This window comes from Lampetra planeri, chromosome 9, assembly GCF_965212315.1.
Source record: "Lampetra planeri chromosome 9, kcLamPlan1.2.h2, whole genome shotgun sequence".
NCBI classification, from domain to species: Eukaryota; Metazoa; Chordata; class Hyperoartia; order Petromyzontiformes; family Petromyzontidae; genus Lampetra; species Lampetra planeri.
In genome coordinates this window covers 12,547,124-12,567,522 of record NC_136115.1, presented here as the reverse complement: position 1 = coordinate 12,567,522, position 20,399 = coordinate 12,547,124, and the positions used below count along the sequence as shown (strand labels likewise).

General features: G+C 53.6%; 1 protein-coding gene across 1 annotated transcript in view; it reads right to left on the bottom strand.

Annotated features, from left to right (window-relative positions):
* The window catches only part of LOC144720772 (uncharacterized), a 97,482-nt gene that overhangs the window by 28,359 nt on the left and 48,724 nt on the right, over positions 1 to 20,399 (bottom strand). The gene's annotated exons all lie outside the window — the stretch shown is intronic.

Sequence of the window (20,399 nt, the reverse complement as noted above, 5' to 3'; positions counted from 1 at the left end):
CATGCTGCACGCACGTGCCACAACACAAGCCACGGCATGCGCTCACGCACAGGGCACATGCACATCACTGCAAGACCACTGCCAACTACCCTCATTATATTTACCAGCTAGACACATCCTGCAGCTGAGCTGTCAACACCCATTACCGCCTGGCACGTAGTAGAAGATGATGCATCGATGTATGTTGAACTTCTTGCGTAGCCGACCGCGCTAATCGGAGGTGCGAAAATTTTAATTGGCTGTTACACTCACCAATCAAGCACCACATCGTACTAATTATTCTGGATTTCTCTGTACTGAATGTAATTGGTTCACGTGACCACTGCACGCCAATAGAGGTGCTACATTCATTGAAAAATAACGATCAACGCATCAAATTGAGAGGTCAGCGAATCGGTAAATTGATACTCGCCACCAAGCTGTTTGAATGGATTTGACGGTTAGATTCCTGCTGCAGCTCACTGAAGTACTGTATTCCATCCACTGAAAAGTGGAGGTTATGTAGAATCATGTGACGTGAGTCATGAGGGTCAGAAATTGCGTGCATGTGTCAGCCTCGTGGCCAAAATTTAAATGTACAAAATTACCAGCAAATAAAACTAAATATCATCTAAATGTATCAATAAAAAAACTGAAACCAGAAATAATTTTACTTTGCAATATCACTCCGGGCATGCTTTTCCACGACATCATCATTCAGATGCACCGATCAGGCCCATGCTTTACGTCATGACATCACCACTCAAGATGCACCAATCGGGTGCATGCTTTTGCGGCGAGGCACCAAATGGGATGCATGCATTTCAGCGGGATCGTACCGTGGCTCCTTTGCGTCCGGGGATGCCAGGGCGGCCCAGGTGGCCTGGGCCACCGGCTTCCCCCTTTGCGGACAAAGTCAGGGGGGCAATTAGCAACATGACTCAGACACGCAACCACAGGACTTGCCACCTGTCCTGGACTTTCCACCATCGTTCAATTTTTTCGAGATAGCTGTCCTTGCGAATATACGCAGGTCGTCCCAGGACATTGCAGTCCTGTTTTTATTTTGTCAGCTGTGAAACAATGATAATACTACTACTACTAAATGATACTACTACTACTACGACACGTGCAGTTCTCCGCACTGCCGGTATTGTAAGACTTTCTTCACCTCCCAATCACAGAGGTGGCAACCTGTAACAGCCACTCTGTGGATAAATTAAGTAATAAAAAAAGAATGTCGAAAAGCTATGCAAGACGTACACATCACATAACGATGGCGATTTTTTTGTCATTTAATATGGTAGATGGGAGAATACAGAAAAAAATCTGTTTAAATTTGAAACACTTTTCTGAAGGTATTTGGATAAAATGGCCTAAAAACGCTCGACCTCGGTGACTACCCGTGTTGAGACTTACACGTGGGCCTGCATAAAAAAATCTAACAAAAAAGAATAACCACCACCAACAACACACGTGTTGGGCCTCCGATGTTGTAGTGGAGCTGTGAGCTGGCGTTTGGAGAGATAAATGAAATCTTGGTAGCGGTTACAGCAGTATACGTGTCTGTTGCGTTGTTGACCAATACGCCACCTACCAGCAAAACGGAAATATACCGACACTGCCAAGTCAAAGCTAAGACTCTGCAGTTATCTACCAGAATGGTTAAACTTCGATTTAAAGCTTTCGTAACTGCAGGGATTCATCTTCTTGGTTCTTTCAGTAAAGTCTCTGCACAGAATGGTTTTACGCTGGCTGGGAGAACAAGTATGAATGTACTGCACTTGAATTTGCATTCGTAATGTATGTTCAGACCAGACTGGAACATAACAGGATTGATGCATACGGTGGAGCTGACATTCCTACAGAGTGCGCACCCGGGCAAGTATGGAATGGTCAAGATAAGGGCATGGTTTTTGATGGTCTCGATTTCTAATGGGACTTCAGGAAAAAAAACATCCACCACGCTTGTTAACGCAGGATAAACTCGCCGAGTCTCAAGGCTCTTTCTCAGGAGGGTCCTGCCGAGTGTTTTCTCAGGGCGGATGTTACAATCTGTAATCTCAAGCGAGTGATTGACAGGTAGCTTTTTTCTCTCTTCAGAATTGGGATGTTTTGGCCAACACCAGTTGATGGTGTATGCTTATCTTTTTTGCTATGGGAGGAAACCCATGCAGATCAGGGACAGAAGATTGAAACTCTGCACAGAGAGGCGCTCGTGTTGACAATCGGAACCCAGCCGCTTCTTGCTGCGAGGCGCACAAGCGTTAGCGACTGCGCCACCCTTGGGCGGAAGTCACAACCGCAGGCCTGCGGAGAGCGATAGTTCTCAAGAGGAGCGCGCCAAGGCAGCGCCACCAGGCTGCAGCAGACTCAGCAGGTTTGCTGGGAGTACCGGCACGAGCTCAAGCGGCGCACCTTCCCCATACATCACGGCGCCGAGCACTCGCGCGCTAAACCACTACCGACAGAACACAACGCAACAACACGAGCCCGCCAGTGACATCACCGCCTGAAATTAATACAGTTTGTAAGCGTTTATAATGGGTGCCGCATTTAAGTTTGCACTGCGCGTCGCACGTGCTGCCCCCCCCCCCCCACTGGTCCCGTCTCATCTTGTAAACCCCGGGGTCTGTGGTTTGGAGAACTCTTTACTCGCAAAACACACAACAGATGCTCCCCTTATGTCGACCTGAACTTTAAAAAATAGGCTTGGCTACCGAATCTCAATTCCCCCCCTCGGCACCCCTCCCGCCCTACGCCCACGACCATCCCTGCCACGCAGAGGCCCAGGCCAATGTGGCTGCGACAAAAGCCCTCAACTGGCTCTTCATAATTGTAGGTTTGACAGGTAAATGGGTAGCTCAGGGGTGAGAGCTCGGAGACGGCGGTGATGAGATCCTGGCTTCGCATCCGGGTTTCAGCCGCCCGTGATTTAAATGGGGTCTCGAGTGCAGTGAGCCGATGGCTTCAGCCTGGTCGCCCGCAGTTACACAAAAAAAACAATCGCGTAAAATTTGGGCTTTTCCCCCAAAAAATGTCCGGCTCTGAGAATGAAAAATGTGGGTTTTCACGGCCATGCGATGAAACATTTCTCTACAGCAGGGCACGTGCAACAGTGTGCCTCCGATTGTGAAGGACTTCCAGAAGCAGCTCTTATGCTATCTGCTGTCACGTGCTCTTCTCTAACACGAGGGCCAGCACCGGCCTGTTGTCGTTCTGAATGGGTGCGCTTTGTCTCGTGACAGGATGGCAATGCTACAATTGGAATGAAAAGGAGAAAAGACAAAACACGGGAGAAGAAGTGTGACGTTGCGGAGAGAGAGAGAGAGGGCACGGGTGACAGGAGGAGTTGGGCTTCGCGATGCAGAGGCACATTACCTTGAGGCCTGGAAAGCCAGGGGGCCCAAGCATGCCTGCCTCGCCCTGCCCACGGGAGAGGCACAAGCGGAGGAAGGAGGCAAACAGAGAAAAAATGAGAGATGCGCTTATATCTAGACACGCACAGGCCACAGCCTGGTGTGTACCGATGGCATTTCACTCATAAGACAGGGTCAGGCTTCAGTTGCACATTGTGGTAAGTTTTGTGCTAACAGCACAATTCTTATAATCAGTGAACCAAGTCATCTGCCTCCCGTGGAGTGTGATATTATAGGAGAAATTGCAGCTGCTGGTTACAAGTGGATACATACATGGCAACACACATACAAACACACCGACTTTGACTAACACCTCACACAAAATGTATGTATTTAATTTTACTACCTGTTTATGGAACACCGTGAACTGAAAACCGCACTAAATACGAGTTTAACAGCTCCCCGGAGCCGATAGTAAGTTTTATGGTTCCGGGCAGGGCTTGAATTTGAGAGTAGCGAGGGCTTCCCCCATCACCAAACACAACGCGTATTGCCGTGAAAAAAGTCGTTCGTGAGCCGAGGGGGCAGTCAACAGCTGAGGGAGGGAGAACGAGCGAGGGGTGCTAAGCATGGGGTTAAAGCCACAAGCCCAGCAACGGGGCACAGGTATGTGACACAGGGACGTAGCAAAGGGACGCGACACAGGGATGTGTGTGTATTGAACTTCGTCCGCACCGTACGTAGCCGACCACGCTATTCGGAGGTGCTCATGAACGTAGCACAGGGGACATAGCACAGACAAGAAGGGGGGGGGGAGCATCACCTTCTTTCCCGGGAGCCCAGGGAGACCGGGAAAACCAGGATCCCCCTGCGAGATGGAGAGAGGCAGACGGATAGAGAGCAGCAGTTAGGGGGAGAGGGAGACAGGGGGAGAGGGAGGCAGGGAGAGAGGGAGACAGGGAGACAGGGAGAGAGGGAGACAGGGAGAGAGGCAGACAGGGAGACAGGGAGAGAGGGAGACAGGGAGAGAGGGAGACATGGGTTATAAGAGAAACATGTCGATATGGAGAGTGGGAGACAGGGAGACAGAGAGAGAGGGAGGCAGAGCGTGACAGAAAAGTTGGTATTAAATTGAGAAAAGAGGCAGCACAGGGGACAGGGGACAGCGGACCGGGTGCAGGGGGGGGGGGGCACCTTGATTCCGGCCGCGGCGGATCCTGCCCCCCCCTGGAGCAGGGACCGGATCGCAGAGTCCGGCACGAGGAGGGGTCGGCACAGGGACGCAGAGACGCACAGAAGCAGGGGTCAGAGGTGGCGCTCAAGAGCGGGAGCCGCACGGGGAAGGGAAGGTGAGGCTGAGGCTGCACGCTCGCGGCCCTGCGTGAGCAGGCTGGGCTAGAGGCGTGGAGTCCTCATGCTAAGAGGTAAGAGGGTGGTGGGGCCTTGAAGTCCACCAGAGGCGTCAAGGCGGACAGACGTTAACTACCTCGCCTGGTATACAGGAGCGCGTGGGTTCCATCCCGACCCTGATGCCTCGATAGTTGGAGCTTGCGTGTCTCTCTCCCGGTTTTCCCCTCCACATTTAGAAACATGCGTTTAGAAAATGTGGTTGCTGTACATTGCCACATGATAAGCCACTTCGTTGAGCTATCACGTCGATGCTGCCCACCTTCACCAACCCGCACAGGACCGGCGTGGTGAAGTATGGTCAAACAACCACCATGGCCGACACAGCATTGGAAGGCCATCACCAGCAGTGGATTAACATCAGGGCTACTTGAGCAGGTCTTATTATTATTATTTTGGAGCCCTTAACCTGTGCATATATACTCGTTCGCTTAGACGTTGGGTGTCCTATTTATGCAGCGGTCCTCGGCATAGCAATGTGGATTTTTAAACCGCAGGCTCGGGCCCGCCAGTGTTGAAATGGAGATGGGCACTCGTTTTGGTGTGAGGACACACGTTTAGACCATTTTGTTTGGCTGTCAGGCGACTGATCGCTACGGCCCCCCCACCCACCCACCCACCACCTCCCCCCACCCCCTCACCTTGGGCCCTGCTGGACCTGTGGGCCCCATGGGCCCTGGGAAACCTTGGGCGCCCTGAGTAGGAACGACAGAGATGCAAGGGGGAAGGAAAATGAGAGAACGTAGATTCAGGTAAAGCGTAAACAAAGGCGGCCCCTGTGCAGTGGCCTCGAGGAGGAGAGAACGTAAAGGAGATGCAAGGAGAACTTCCTGTGCGATTATTGTGGGAAGCTCCTCGGAGTGGCGGTTGTCGATCGTGGTTCTCTGGCAGTGTCTGCTGCTCGTTGCTTTCGAGTTGAGGGGTTTTACGAACCCCCACCCCAGCTTTTCCAGTGGCAGGTGATGTGTGCGGGTGAATTCATTGCTGAATGGAACACGAGTTTGTGGTGATGATGATGATGATGATTTAATGAGACACGTGATATCAGGTTGACGATCGACAGGGAGAGTGGGATGAGACCTTCATCCCGCAGCGGATTGACCACAGCTGATGGTGATCTATATTCGAGTCCATGGGTCTCTATGTTAGATGCCGACACCAGCGCATTCTAGTTTCTGAAAGAATCCACCAGCGTGCATTAGCATCACTCGAGAACGGAAAACCCGTGGGTGGAGTTTGCAGCCTAAACCTGCTGCCACGAACCGCTGCAGTTTCCTGCTCACCTTGGGACTTCTTTTATTTGTACAACTGGACAATCACAGGGTTTAATGACTCGCAGCTGGATTAAGGCAAGCAATAATTGAGTTATTTTTGTACTCTCTCTCTCTTCACACCGACGATCTCTGCTTCTCTTCTTGGCCTGCCTGCGCTGCCAACTTCCCCCCACCCCCCACTCCTCACCCCACCGCTGCACCTCGCGAAAGACAAATCCTAGGTTATGGGAAAACCTGGGTTGGCTCGAATGTGCTCACTGCGCAAAGTAGGAAAGGAACCGAGAAGAGCAGTGGTGGTGGTGGTGGGGGGGGGGTGTGGGGGGCGCTGTTTGTGTTGGCGGGGGCCGCCGCACCGCCGTCTGTGGAAACTGGGGGAGAGCTCCACCTGGCTGGAGCTCGCCGCGCCGCGTCGAGTTTCACAAACACGTGGGGACGCGGGGGGGGGCAGGAGGAGTGGAGGAGGAGGTAGAGCACGAGCAGAGTAACACAGGGACAATGGCATCGCAAGGGGTAGGCGAGCGTCGAGGGAAGAGCGAAACGTCGTTGAGAAGAGGGGATAGAACGCACGCAGTGGGGAAGGGTTATTATTGAGTGTGCAGGCGGTGCGACTGCACCGCGGGGCCTTACAGGCCAGATGGGCCCAGGTGCCAGGGTATTCTGTGGACCAGCGCAGCGTGCCAGCCACGCCACGCCACTGACAGAGAGTGGTTGGGCAAAGAGAGACGGGGAAGGTGGGTGGCCGCAGAGAGGAGAGCGGTGATCGTCGAGAGGGAGAGTGGGACAATTATGAAGACGAGGAGGCAGGGGGCATGGCGGATGCGGGAGGTGGCAAGGCAGGCACGAGGCGACAGAGGAGAGCGTCTAGGTGCAACGGCAGAGGATACCAACGGACGGTCCCGTGAATTAGGCAACCAGGCAGTCAGCAATTCTAAATCATCTAAATAATACATATGGGGTGGTGTACTTTTAGTGTTAGTAAACACGGCTTCTTTAGAGAAAAAAGTCACTTGCTTGACGCACACACACAAAACTGAATGCACAATCACCATCCCCATGTGATATGCCAAAGTCAGTTCGTTTGATCAAGTGATTTCAATCTGAACGATAGCCCTGGACGGTTGACATAATGTCCAAGTAAAGAAAAACAATCGCAAATGATCACCCACATCTTGAGTGTGTGAAACGTGTTTTACCAAAATCGCGGACCCTGTACAAATTCCATGGTGAACAATGCAGGCGGGAGACGGAGTCAGGCAACAGACGACACTGAGTGTGGATGAGATCAGAAACAAGAGATGGGAAGAGACGGACAGAGAGCAAGCACGGGGTGGGGGGGAGTCTGGGTGTTTAGAAACGTGCGCTGAGAGTATTTGGCCGCTATGAATGTCCACGTGCTGATGAGCCACTTCGTCGAGCAATCATTTGTGGCCAGGTCGCTTCTGAAAAATATCCATACGTGGGCAATAAACAAAAAGTTTTGTTTAGGGTGGGAAGTGAGTAGTGGGGGTTTGGGGGGGTTGAGGGGGTGGGGGATAAAATCCCGGAGCGCAAAGTGGGCCCTGTGCATGGCGACTGCTCGCGGTCTGGGTCGGAGCGAATCGTCAGCGGAAAGCGGTAGCTCCCGGGCCAAGCACGGGGGGGGGGGGGGGCTGGCGGGTTTCGCAATCGTCGTGCGAGGAGCGGCTAGAGGAGAAGCGCCAGGCCCACCGGGGCCGCGCGCCGTCTAATCCCGGCGATGTTTCCCAACACGCGACGAGACCCGCTCTCCCAGCTCCAACAAAAACACTCGGCGGCGCTCCTCCTCCTACGCGCCCCGACGCGGCGGGCCCCGGCTAACGCTGCAATAACAACGTCAAGTGAGCGCCACGCGAGCACTGAGCGGGCGTTTAAATCACTTCGTCTTCATTCGTTTATCATTTTCAGCCCGTAAGCTTTCGCGACCACCGATTCGTAATGGATTTTTTTGGGTTTGGCTCGCGCGGGTCAACCGTGTGTCGCGAACGCTCCGCCACCCCATGCAGCCGATTAATAATCTCACAAACATTCAAATGGCCGTGAGACTGCTCTCCAACACACACACACTGGTGTGCTGCTGAAGCAGGCATTCATTGGCACGTTTGTTGACGGGACAACTTTCTTAATCGGCTGTGTCAGGTGGAGAAACGTTACACGACACGCATTACACTTAGGTGATGCGACCCCAAAAAAAATCAGTTATGAAGCAATGTTCAGCCCCTTTGTAAATTCAAGGCTGGACTAGGGCTCCTGTACGCTGCGCTCGCAAGCTGTCGGGATTGCGTCACCAAACTTTGTCAAGCTGATGACGGCGATGCCTTCGCCACGCTGGTCACAGAGTGGGTTGGTGAAAACCAAGAGCGACAGTGTAGCGGTTAGTACGCCGTGTTACGAACCCCACGACTCGAGTTTGATTCCCACTCACGGCCAACACCAGTGACGATTATCTGAACTGGTCCTAGGCCTCCGCCCCTAGGTCGACTCAGCCTCAAATGACTACCTGGTGCGGCGAGGAGACAAAGGCGGCCGGGCGTGGTGTTGGCCACCCACCCCCTCCTGTGCCGTGCCAGTCTCCGTAGGTGCTCGCTAACAGCACTTGCCCCAACAGTCTGTTCGGGCTATACGGGGAATATTTTGACTTTTGGTGAAAGTCAGAGCGAGTGGAGGGGGGGGGGGCATGGGAGGGGCTGCAAAATCGGGTTCACATATCACTCACCACTGATGTCAGCCAAGGTGGCTGGGTTCACGGTGCAATTGCACGAACCGCTGCGTCACCAATCCTCCCACGCATAACTTATCGTGGAACTATATGGAGACCCACCATCGATCACCTTCACTCATTTTCACTCCGCAATAAAAGGCGACCTAATAATTACGTGCCGCGCACACGCGAGGCCTTTGCGTCCGAGCGTTTCTGAGGAACGTAGAAACAATATATTCGGCGGTACACGTCATCTCGTAAGGCCTGCCAGGAGGTAACTATTTAGCTCATTACACCATTTCATGCATTTTTGACGCTTGAGTCCAAACAAACTCGAGGCGAAAAAACAAGCCCACGCCGCCGTCGGTACTCTGCGCTGGCGAACAAGATGTACCGATGGGGTCGGCGAGACGGTCAGTACCAGGAAACCAGGAACGCTACCGTGTGGCTTAAATGAGGCTTCCCAGCAGTCGATCGCACGCACGCATGCACACGCACGCACGCATGCACACGCACGCTTCCGATCGCGCGCGTGCACGCACTCGCGCACGCTCACGTAAATCTTTATTTTTTTCCCCCTCTTCCTCTTCTGCCGTAATTTTCCCAAGGAAAAAAAAACGTTTCCGCGGAGCTGGTGGTCACCGGGGGACAACCGGTGCGTCAACACCGCTGCCGTGTCGCGCACAAAACGGGTTTGCCGCGAGTGCCATGGCCTGGGGTGGGTGAACCACGAGGCCTCTCTCCGTCTCGGTTCCCTTCCCAATCTCTGGCACCCCCAGCAACTCTCAACATCGCCACCCCGCTCCCCACAGCAATGTCTAACCACGGCTGCATGAAGGTCTTCCCCGTGCAGTGTCAGCAAATGAGGGTTGTTTGACCATACCACGTCACGCTGGTCATTGCATTTGATGAACCAGTTGAGATATCACTCGGTCACTGATGTTAGTCGCGACAGGGAATCGAACTCGGGTGGTCGGGTTCATAGTACGGTGCGCGAACCACCGGGCTGAGGAATCAGAAGACCAATGTGCGCGTATTAGGTCACAATTGTGAAAGGGGCTTTTTTATGCAATGCATTAAACTGCTGCGGAGGAACATTCATATAAACTATAGAAGCCCAAACGATCTACGATCTTACACTGTGTGACTGTCGGCTTCTGCGCCACATTGTATCATTCTGTTGCCATCGAAATGACGATAATTATGTACGAGCATCATCAGCCGCTGTCTCCATCCCCCGCTCCTTGCACACGAGCCGACCTCATCGTTCCGTCACCGCTGCCCTCCTACGGCTGCCGCACCATCACCAGTCTCATCCACTGGCCACTGCCTCCTCCTCCTCCTCCTCGCCACGACGTGCCCTGCCAAAGCCCACCTGCTTCACCTTAACAGTCAATAAGGCTTCTCCGATTTGTATAAACCTTCAGGCAGGATGCAAGTTTTACTTTCTTTCCCATTCACCCCGAAAGAGGACAAGGGAGGCGCGTGCCCACGCCACAACACGTGCGCTGCCACGCGGCGACATTTTGACTGAGCCAAACCGCAACCAAGTCACCCGGGGGCCACAGGCGCGTCACCCCGTGGGTCTGGTGCATGCCGGGAGGTGCTGCAGGTCACAGTCCACCATCATCGCCACTATTGCCGCCCACGCCCTCTCACCGCCGGATACCCCACATCAGGTGCCGTTCATTTACCTAACAAGCCGCCTGTAAAAGCTCCTAGCAAATCAAACCAAATCACCGTGTCAATGGTGCGACGGCGGTGCGATACGATGATAGCATGATGATGGGGAGGGGGGGGGGCAGCAGTGCACACCTGCGTACGGCTATTTTTCCGGCCGTCGGTTCAGCCGGGATTGTAAAAAGAAAGCTCAAAATGAAGCCACGTCCATCGCGAGGAGCGAACGCGCGGCGCTGCCCCGCGGGCCACGGTTGCTGCCCAACAGGCGCGGGCGCCGCTGCTGCCGCCGCGGCCGCTCGTGAAACATCTGCCTCTGGTGATTTTCGTTTGTTCTCACGGCTTAATAAAAAACAAATCCCGGTGTATATTATTACACATCTGTATTTGAGCCGCGATGCCGTGCTCGGCAAGAAAGGAGCGCCTTTTGCCTGAACTTCAAAGGAGGAAATATAAAAATTGTATTCGTGCGTCCGCTGTTCATTGGCAGTCAAGGAAATTAAACTTTTCCACGGCGTTACGGCAGACATTTCCAAATTGGCTGCTACATTCCCCCCCTGCCCCCCCCCCCCCTTTCTGCAAAGACCACTGACCGCGACGTAATAAATATCGCGATGAAGTTCAGGTCAGCTGTTGCCAATTTAACTCACTCGCGTAATCATTTTACATCAACTTCGAGCTCGTTACGTAACAATGGAGGTCGTTGTTTTGTGCCCTGTGCTGCTAACACTTTTCTCCGGCAATAAATCTCGGTGGCAGGCCCCCGAAGGCGGCATGAGCGGAGATGTTTTGGTGAGAGGTGTTAACGGGGCCCGGGCGAGGTCACCCTGTGTTGTGGATTTCTCCCCTTCCACCCCGAGGCGCCTTCGTGACGCGACCCAACATGTGGCTCCGCGTCACTCCGCTTCCCCGCGTCACTCCGCGTCACTCTGCTTCACTGCGTCACTCCGCTTCCCCGCGTCACTCCGCTTCCCCGCGTCACTCTGCGTCACTCTGCGTCACTCCGTCACTCCGCTTCCCTGCGTCACTCCGCTTCCCCGCGTCACTCTGCTTCACTGCGTCACTCCGCGTCACCCCGCTTCCCCGCTGCAATAGGGGTGAGACCACTGTCCCCCCACTAGCCGACCACACTGTGAGAAGGGCGACTCAAAGACCCCTCCCTCGACGCCGAAGCGTCGATTGAGTTTAGAACGTTACACGAGAGGGTGATGCGGTCTTTTCCCAGTGATGATGATGATTACATGTGGCACGACAAGCTCCTGTAAGGCTGAGTCGATCTAGGGGAGGGCCGAGACAGAGTCAGATTACCCCTTGCCACTATAAACAAGAATCCTCTCAAATGTGTCACTTATGTTGGGCTAAGGATCTATTTAAAGCTCAATGTGCGAACCACAATGGGCACCACTTTTCATTTACATGAACGACTACAAAGACAAAAATCCCCCGTATACCATTCACATACTGTTGGGGCAAGTGCTGTTCACGAACACCTATGAAGGTCGGCACCACGTCCGGCCGCCTTTTTCTCCCCAGTGGCGATGTTTACACACCGCACCAGGTTACTCATTTGAGGCTGAGTCGATCTAGGGGAGGCCCAAGACCGATTCAGATAATTGTCACCGGTGTTGGCCTCGAGCAGGAATCGAACCCGGGTCTCCAGGTTCGTAGAACAATGCGCTAACCGCTACACTACCGCTTCCCACATACACACGCGCACACACGTGTGTGTATACATCCCCTTCAGAAAAAAACCACTGAGCCCAAAAATAATAACTGTAATTTATAAATAGGGAAGCTTAACGTCTGAATTAGTGCCTAACGCCCACACGCACACCGTGGGTGGGATTTAATCGCTCCAGAGTGCACAGCACCCTGTTCAGAACAAGTTTAGCCCATCTCATCAGCTGTCTGCCCAATAGCCAAGAGGGTAATCTTCTCATAGGTATGCTCCTGCTTGGGGAGGCCTTCATCCAGCAGTGGATGGTCTCTGCTCTCGCTGCTTCACTAACCAGCAACGATCATCATGGAGAAGTCACGGTCGACCGACTCCCACGAGCAACCCGCAATGGAGGAGGGGTCCTCATTCAGCCTCAGATTGTTAAAGGCCTGTACAATGAGCAGAGTATGTGGACCCATTCGGACTGCAATTCACACGGAAATAATTTGTCCGGATTTCTGGACGAGGGAGAAACGCTCGCAAAGCGCCACGGCGTCGGACGCGCTCAGGTGAAGTGACTTTTTCGTCCACGCTGGGATGGCGACGGCCCCAACGATTGAGGAAGTCGAAACCGACACGTGACGGTGATAAAAAAAAACCCACTAAATCCCGGGGCCTTGTTACGGCATTCGAGCGTTGCCTGTTACTTCAAATTTGACGGCGACCGCGGCGCCGACCGCGACTTGTGCGGAGGAAGCGAACGCTTCCGCCGCGTGTCGCTGACCCGGCACGTGGCTTCCACGTGTTTTCTTGTGTGACCAGGGGATCATGGGAGGCGTGCTCGGTGTGGAAGTTATTATTGTTATTTTTTAAACGGATCGCGCGCAGCGAACGTGCTCGCTGGCTCAAAGTGTGCCACAACCTGCGTCGGGGCCAATAAAAATACTCGTCAGTTCGTGGGATCAATTACACACACACAAAAAAAAACTCGAATGAAAGTTCGATTACTGAAAAAAAACATTTGAAATTAGTCTAACAGAATTAATTACCCGGATCCGGCTGGACCGCGCGGTGCGAGCAAAATCGCGGCCGCTCCCAATCGCAATCGGAAGGGTTTGAAAGTTCAAAACCCGGTCAGGGGGTCAAGCTCAGCCTTTCATCCGCCCCCGGTTTCAATCGAACGAGTACCACATTGTGGGAACTTAACCGCAGCCGTCCTCTGCGTAGATTTGCCCCCACCATAGGAATGCGGAATTTGCATTAATTGCCCCAGAGTTGTAAAGAGTTGATGACCCAACACGGCCAATATGATGATGTGGACGTGGACAAGGTGAACAAAAAAACCAAGTCGGACTTGGGCGGCCTCTCGACCTCATATGTCCGCTGCTTTACTCCCGCGGAACGATGCGGCAAAAACTGTTGGAGCATAGTGGAGCGAACGCAAAGACGACTGTACGTCGGTCTGTCTGCTCGGCTTGTCGCCTCCTGCGTCAAGCGCATTCTTGGGCCACGGTGGACCCGCACAGTTCCGGGGTTGGCCACGAAACTGCGTCAGCCGTGGCCTAGAGGGCCCAGATAACGTCCGGCTACGAGTGCTCCCCTCCCGCCTACCGGTCGCGATAAGCCCACGTGGCTAAACCCAAATGTAATGAAACCCAATAAATTAATCCGCGTACGTATTGTATGCTGAACTTCTTTCACACCACTCGTAGCCAACCGCGCTAATTGGGGATGCGATGGTGTCAATGGTGCGATGGCGGCATGATGCGATGATGATATGATGATGTGATGATTGTGACGTATGTATTTGAAATGGCTTGTTGTATGTATGCATGCTGAACATCTTTTGCACCGTACGTAACCAACCATGCTAATCCTTGTGGTCAACCCATGTCATAATAATAACAATAATCCCACATTCTGAAACTCATCTATTAAAGTCAAGGGGTAGAATGGTGGGGCAGTTGCAAGCACACGGCAACGTTAACCCGAGTGTGAGTCCTGGCCAGGGCGACAACTGAACTGGACCTGGGTACCCACTCCACAAGCCTGCACTGACCAAAGTGGTGAAGTATGGTCAAACAACCATTGCCGACGCACACTTGGAGAGGCCTTCATTTAGCAGTGGACTGACATAACTCTATGAATCAAGTGATACAATAAGCTCATGTGATAAACTCAAATGTTAAAACTAAACGTGTAAGCCACATTCCTAAGAATACTTCCGAAAGATCCAGCCATGCATTTATATATGGCATTAAAATATACTCAATGTATTTATAGCGTAAATTTGTCAAAATGTTTGAAACATATAAAACAAAATGGGAATTTTTTTCCCTCTCCCGCTATTTGTGTTGCCTTCGCAAGAGCGGCCGGCGTAGGGTACCCACCTTTTCTCCCCGCTTCCCGGGGAAGCCTACATATCCCCTCTCCCCCTGCGAGCAGAGAGGCACAGGTACACACACGAGCACACACGCACGAGCGCACACACACACACACATGCACACACACACACGAGCACACACGCACGAGCGCACACACACACATGCACACACACACACACGAGCGCACACACACACGAGCGCACACACACACACGAGCACACACACACACACGAGCGCACGCACACTCGAGCGCACACACACACGAGCGCACACACACACACATGCACACACGAGCGCACACACACACACGAGCGCACACACACACACGAGCGCACACACACAACGGAGCAGGAGACAGAGAGAAAAGGACGGAGCCCGAAAACAAAGATGAAGGGTAGAGACAAAGAAAAACAGCAACATGAAAAATACATTTAAATAAATTGTTGTTGGTGTTAGTCCAGCCCAGTGGTCGCGACACAAGCCAGTGGGCAGAAACTACAAGTGCCCGGGCCCTCTGAGCTGATAAAGTCACGTGCCCGCACAGGAAACAAGCCGGGGCTGAGGAGCTCAATCCAAACATTCGGCTCGGCACTTCTTGGGGACAACACAAAGATGTTGGATGTTGGAGCAATGCACCTCGGCGTGCTCGCAAATAGCTGCAGCGGCGCGGCGACACGCGGCACCACGTGGCACCACGCGGCACGACGTGGAAACACGCGGCAACACAACACACGGCAACACAACACACGGCAACACGCGGCAACACAACACACGGCAACACGCGGCAACACAACACACGGCAACACACGGCAACACAACACACGGCAACACGCGGCAAAACGAGTGGGGAGGTGGCACGAATGCACTTCGTCTTAGCGGGGCAAGCACAGCGAGTGAGTTAGCAGCAACATTTACTTAGTTTGCTCATTGATAGGAGTAGTAGCTTTGCAGATATTTTCTTACATTCGTTGTTACAGTTATTTACCCAGGTTAGCGACACCGAGTCTCAAGACTCTGTTGGCAGTAGGGGGGCGATGTTGCTCTCTGTAATCCTATTTAAGCAAATTGACAAGTGAATTTTCACACATTTGGGATGTTTGGCCAATACCAGTTAAATTGTCTGCGTGTTTTTTTGGATTCACGTGAAGGGTGTATTAGAACCAGCAGTAAATGCAGCATGCTCCCTAGCAGCAGCAGCAGCAGCTGTAACACAGCAAGTGATTTCGTGGCGGCAGCAACTATTCACTATTTTACTATTTACCAGGTAAAGCCCACTGAGCTATCAGCTCTTTTCAGAGGCGGCCTGGCAGGAACGGGGAGAGCGAGTTAGTGGTGGCACTAACGGGGAGGGCGAGTTAGTGGTGGCACTAACGGGGAGGGCGAGTTAGTGGTGGCACTAACGGGGAGGGCGAGTTAGTGGTGGCACTAACGGGGAGGGCGAGTTAGTGGTGGCACTAACAGGGAGGGCGAGTTAGTGGTGGCACTAACGGGGAGGGCGAGTTAGTGGTGGCACTAACGGGGAGGGCGAGTTAGTGGTGGCACTAACAGGGAGGGCGAGTTAGTGGTGGCACTAACGGGGAGGGCGAGTTAGTGGTGGCACTAACAGGGAGGGCGAGTTAGTGGTGGCACTAACGGGGAGGGCGAGTTAGTGGTGGCACTAACGGGGAGGGCGAGTTAGTGGTGGCACTAACGGGGAGGGCGAGTTAGTGGTGGCACTAACAGGGAGGGCGAGTTAGTGGTGGCACTAACGGGGAGGGCGAGTTAGTGGTGGCACTAACAAGGAGGGCGAGTTAGTGGTGGCACTAACAGGGAGGGCGAGTTAGTGGTGGCACTAACGGGGAGGGCGAGTTAGTGGTGGCACTAACAGGGAGGGCGAGTTAGTGGTGGCACTAACAGGGAGGGCGAGTTAGTGGTGGCACTAACAGGGAGGGCGAGTTAGTGGTGGCACTAACGGGGAGGGCGAGTTAGTGGTGGCACTAACGGGGAGGGCGAGTTAGGGGCAGCATTAAGCTAAGCGGGAGAGTGAGTTTGGGGCGGCAGTACCTTCGTGCCTAGAGGTCCGGCTGGCCCGGGTGGTCCAACCTCACCCTAGCGCGACACAGACACGGCCAACGATGTCACAGCGTAACGGCCGACGCGGACGCGACCGTGACGGGGACGTTACGGACTCTTACCCCGTCCCCTCCACGAGCACTAATATGCGACTGAACGAGCGTGGGAACACGTTTCACGTGTGTTTGGCGGGTGGGAGGGGAGAAAGCGTGCACCCGGAGAGGACGCACTCGTATGCGGGGATAACTCTCGATAGAGCTCGGTCATTAACCCCCTCCTGCTGTACTGCATCTCACGGCGCTGTCGATCCCTACCCCCCCCCCAAGGCAGCGAGGGTGGCAGTGCCACCCTCGGCCCGTCGCCACGGCCCCAGAGGCGCGGGTCTCGCTCCCTCGCCACGCGGTGAGCGCCCTCGAACAGGACCACGGCGCCATAGCGCGCGACCCGCGCCTCTCGCCGTGGGCCGTTGTAACAACACGTGCGTTGATGAGAGCAACACACAAGTTCATCACGGATGAAACGCGAGCCGCTGGGCCGCGGTGGTTGCCTTCATCTGCACCCCGCAAGCGTGGGAGAGACATGATTTTTAACAGGCCGTAACCGCGCTAACTAAGCATAGTGGGGGGGGGGGGGGATCGGACTGCCGTCATTTTCTCCCCAATGCGTGACTGAGTTGAAGGCAATGTTCATTTGATGGAGGTGAAGCCAGCTCACCAGACAGATAAAGTGCTCGTCACAAGCGAACAACGATACCTCGCTGATCTCGTGAAGGAGCATAAATCATCATCATCACGTGAACTCCGGTCATCCTCGCAGGCAGCGGCGTTTGGATGGCCACCGAACAAACAAAGACGGTCACTGCACCGCGCGCTTTCGGATGCGCTTCTGCGGCCGTCTGGAACGCTCTTCCTTCCCATATTAGGAAGCCACTGGAGCTATGCACTTTTAACTCTAGATTGAAAATTATTTTTTAATGATTTTTATGTTTATATTCTCGTCCTTTCCTCACACCTCCAAGAAGCTACGTACGGTGCGAAAGAAGTTCAACATACATATATACTCTGAAACCTTTTATCCTGCATCTATTTCACACCCGCTGGGTTTATCCTTTTGGCGTCACATCATATACATCGCCTGTAATTTCTACTACTTGTCAGCGGGAAAGCTATGAGATTGTCAGTCGCAAATGTATATCAGTTTCAAGCGCCAAACATCCCTCTGGTAAATGTTAAATTAGAACACTTTCTGTAATTATCGACGAGAACCTCAATCAGACTCATGGAGATCCACTGCTACCGCCTTCCCCACGGCACCGTTCAGAAGATTCGCAGGAAACGTTCTGCTCACGGGACTGATTGTCGTTTTTTGTTGTTTCAGAGGTCACATCTTGAGGGAATGCTGCCCACCGGGGTCAGGGTGGTAAGGACACGGGCGCGGGCGAGGTTAAGCGTTAAGACCGGCGAATCTGGGGCTTGCGATCCGGCGACTTTCCCGGTGAGTAATAGTAAATAAATCGCGGGTGATGTACTTGATGTCACGCCAATCATACAAACTCGGGTGCGTATGAAGTGTTTCTGTTCAGATTCGACGCTACGCACATCCACATTGTATTGTATTGGGAAGAATGAGTTCAGGCGAACGGAACGCGCGACTTCTGGTCGCCGTGCCCCTCCACAGGCCGTCAAATATGTGCTATGAAGAAGGGCCATCGCCAGAAATATCACCTCTTTTAGATTTTCTTTTAAGGCCGCAGTGTTGTTGACGAATGTGTTGAGTTTGTTTTCTGTGTTCATCGTGCTATCGCGAACTAAGCATCATCACCAACTAACTTGTTTAATTGAACGGTTGCTCATCACCATCGAATGAACAATGCCTTCAATGCAATAAACCGAGCCGTCACCTCGATGAGCACCGGTCACGTGCTGGCAAGTCATCATGTTTGCACTGCTCAAGGGAGCTCCAGTGGTCTCTCGCTGTACTTTACACATCCTGATCAGTGTGGGGGGGAGTGGGGTGGGGGTTTGGGGGGGGGGGTGGAGGGGAGGCCCTACCTGCCCATACAGGTACAGCCGTGATTCCTGAAGCGGCGCGTCCATGGTCACGCACGCGGATGGTAGAAACGGCGCCTGAATTGCGAGCCCGTCCCGCATCGCGACGCAAAAATTCCGGTCGATTTTGCCCCGACACGGTTTTGCGGTGCGAGTGCGGGAACGTTTTTTTCCCGTTCTGTTTTTTTCTCTTATTTTATTCCCCCAGAGGTCATTTCCCTTAAAAACAGAAGCGAGTACCCGGGGACACGCGCGCGTTGCTGCCCGTGGCGCCGAGCAAATAAACAGCGGCCTCAAGGCCTCACCTCGATCGCATTCCCCTCCGGACGCGCCGCCGCCAAAGCCGCGCGCGGCGCTTGCTCGTCGCGCTGTCAAACGCGCGTCCCCCCCCCCTCCCTCCGACCTCTGAACTTAAGCATCGTATTTCTCGCCAAGATCAACAAGCGTTGAAATTAACGTGCTACCGTTTCGCTGCTCGACACGCTGCGTCTCGGCGATCAGGTGCAGGGAACAGTGATCGGCAGCAACGTTACAGCCGGAATTCATGAAGCAGCGGCGACACGCAGCGTGGGCAGACGCACAGTCCCGGCCCACGAACCCCGGGGATAAAAATCCCACACCTGGCACAAAAAACACATCCGGTACATCGCTCGCTACGGCTGTGGCTGCAAGTCACGTGCCTGATCTAGTCTATGAGCGACCTGGAAAACATTCAGTGCGTATGGTCATCGCGGCCAGAAGTTGCACGGAGCATTAAGTCACGCAAGCCGCTGTTTTGATCGCGTGTCCGAAAGGCACCCCCCCTCCCCGCCCCCCTCCCAGAAAATGTCTCCGTCTTTCGGGCGGTGGAATTTGGTCAAGTAAAGAGCGATACGCGGGACCCCTTGATTTCAAGAGCTCGCGCTAATTGTCCCCCTGGCCAGCGGCCGATAATGACTAGCACCAGGCCGGCGCAGGGCTGCTCCGTGGAGACAGGCGCGCGCGAAACGTGTTTGCCATTACGGGCAGCAGGCCTCCGCCGCAATCATCACGTGAGCGTTCCCTCGCGCGCTCCCAGCTCAGACTAACGAGCTCGGCCGCTTTGCACAGCGCGGTCCGGACGGGCGGGGGGGGGGGTGCGGGGCTGGGGTGTAAAATCCGCTAGACGGTGGCGGCACAACCCGTGCCGACGAAATGTCACGGTCACACATGAGCTCTGTCTGCAATTGAGGTGGGGGGAGGGGGGGTGGGAGTCCTGCAGAAACGTAATAACCCACAGCGGCATCTCATTGTCAACAAAGTGGGCTTGTGCTGAGAGAGTGAATTGTGAAAATCGTCATGTGACCACCTGGGTGGATACGATACGATGAAAACCATCGAAAGTGGAAGCTGGCAGCGCGGGTTAGCTTTAAAAAGTGGGGTTATCAAAAATACAACTTGCACTATTTTGGTGTTTTTACGCAATAATCAACAGTATTCTTGTTTACCGTCACTCCGCTCTGTGCCAATTGGCCCAATGTCAACAGAGTAATTTGTGCTACTACACGAACGCCACATGGCTCCGGCTCCAGCAGCTCGAGAGCCGCCCCCCCACCGCAACCCACCCCCCCCACCTCATTGCATCCCCGTATCCGTGGACGCGTGCAGATGGATTAATCGTGTAACTTTGGGATAGGGCAGGATTTGCATATATTTCATAACCAACACCATGGCGATGATACAAAACGGTCATTCGTGAAATTGACCAAACATCGCCATGCAGGACCCTCATGAAGATGAGTCTTGAGACTTAAGTGAGGCTTTCCTCGATAAACAAATGGCATTACTGTGCTGGTATCATTATTATAATGGACAGTACCCGGCCCCC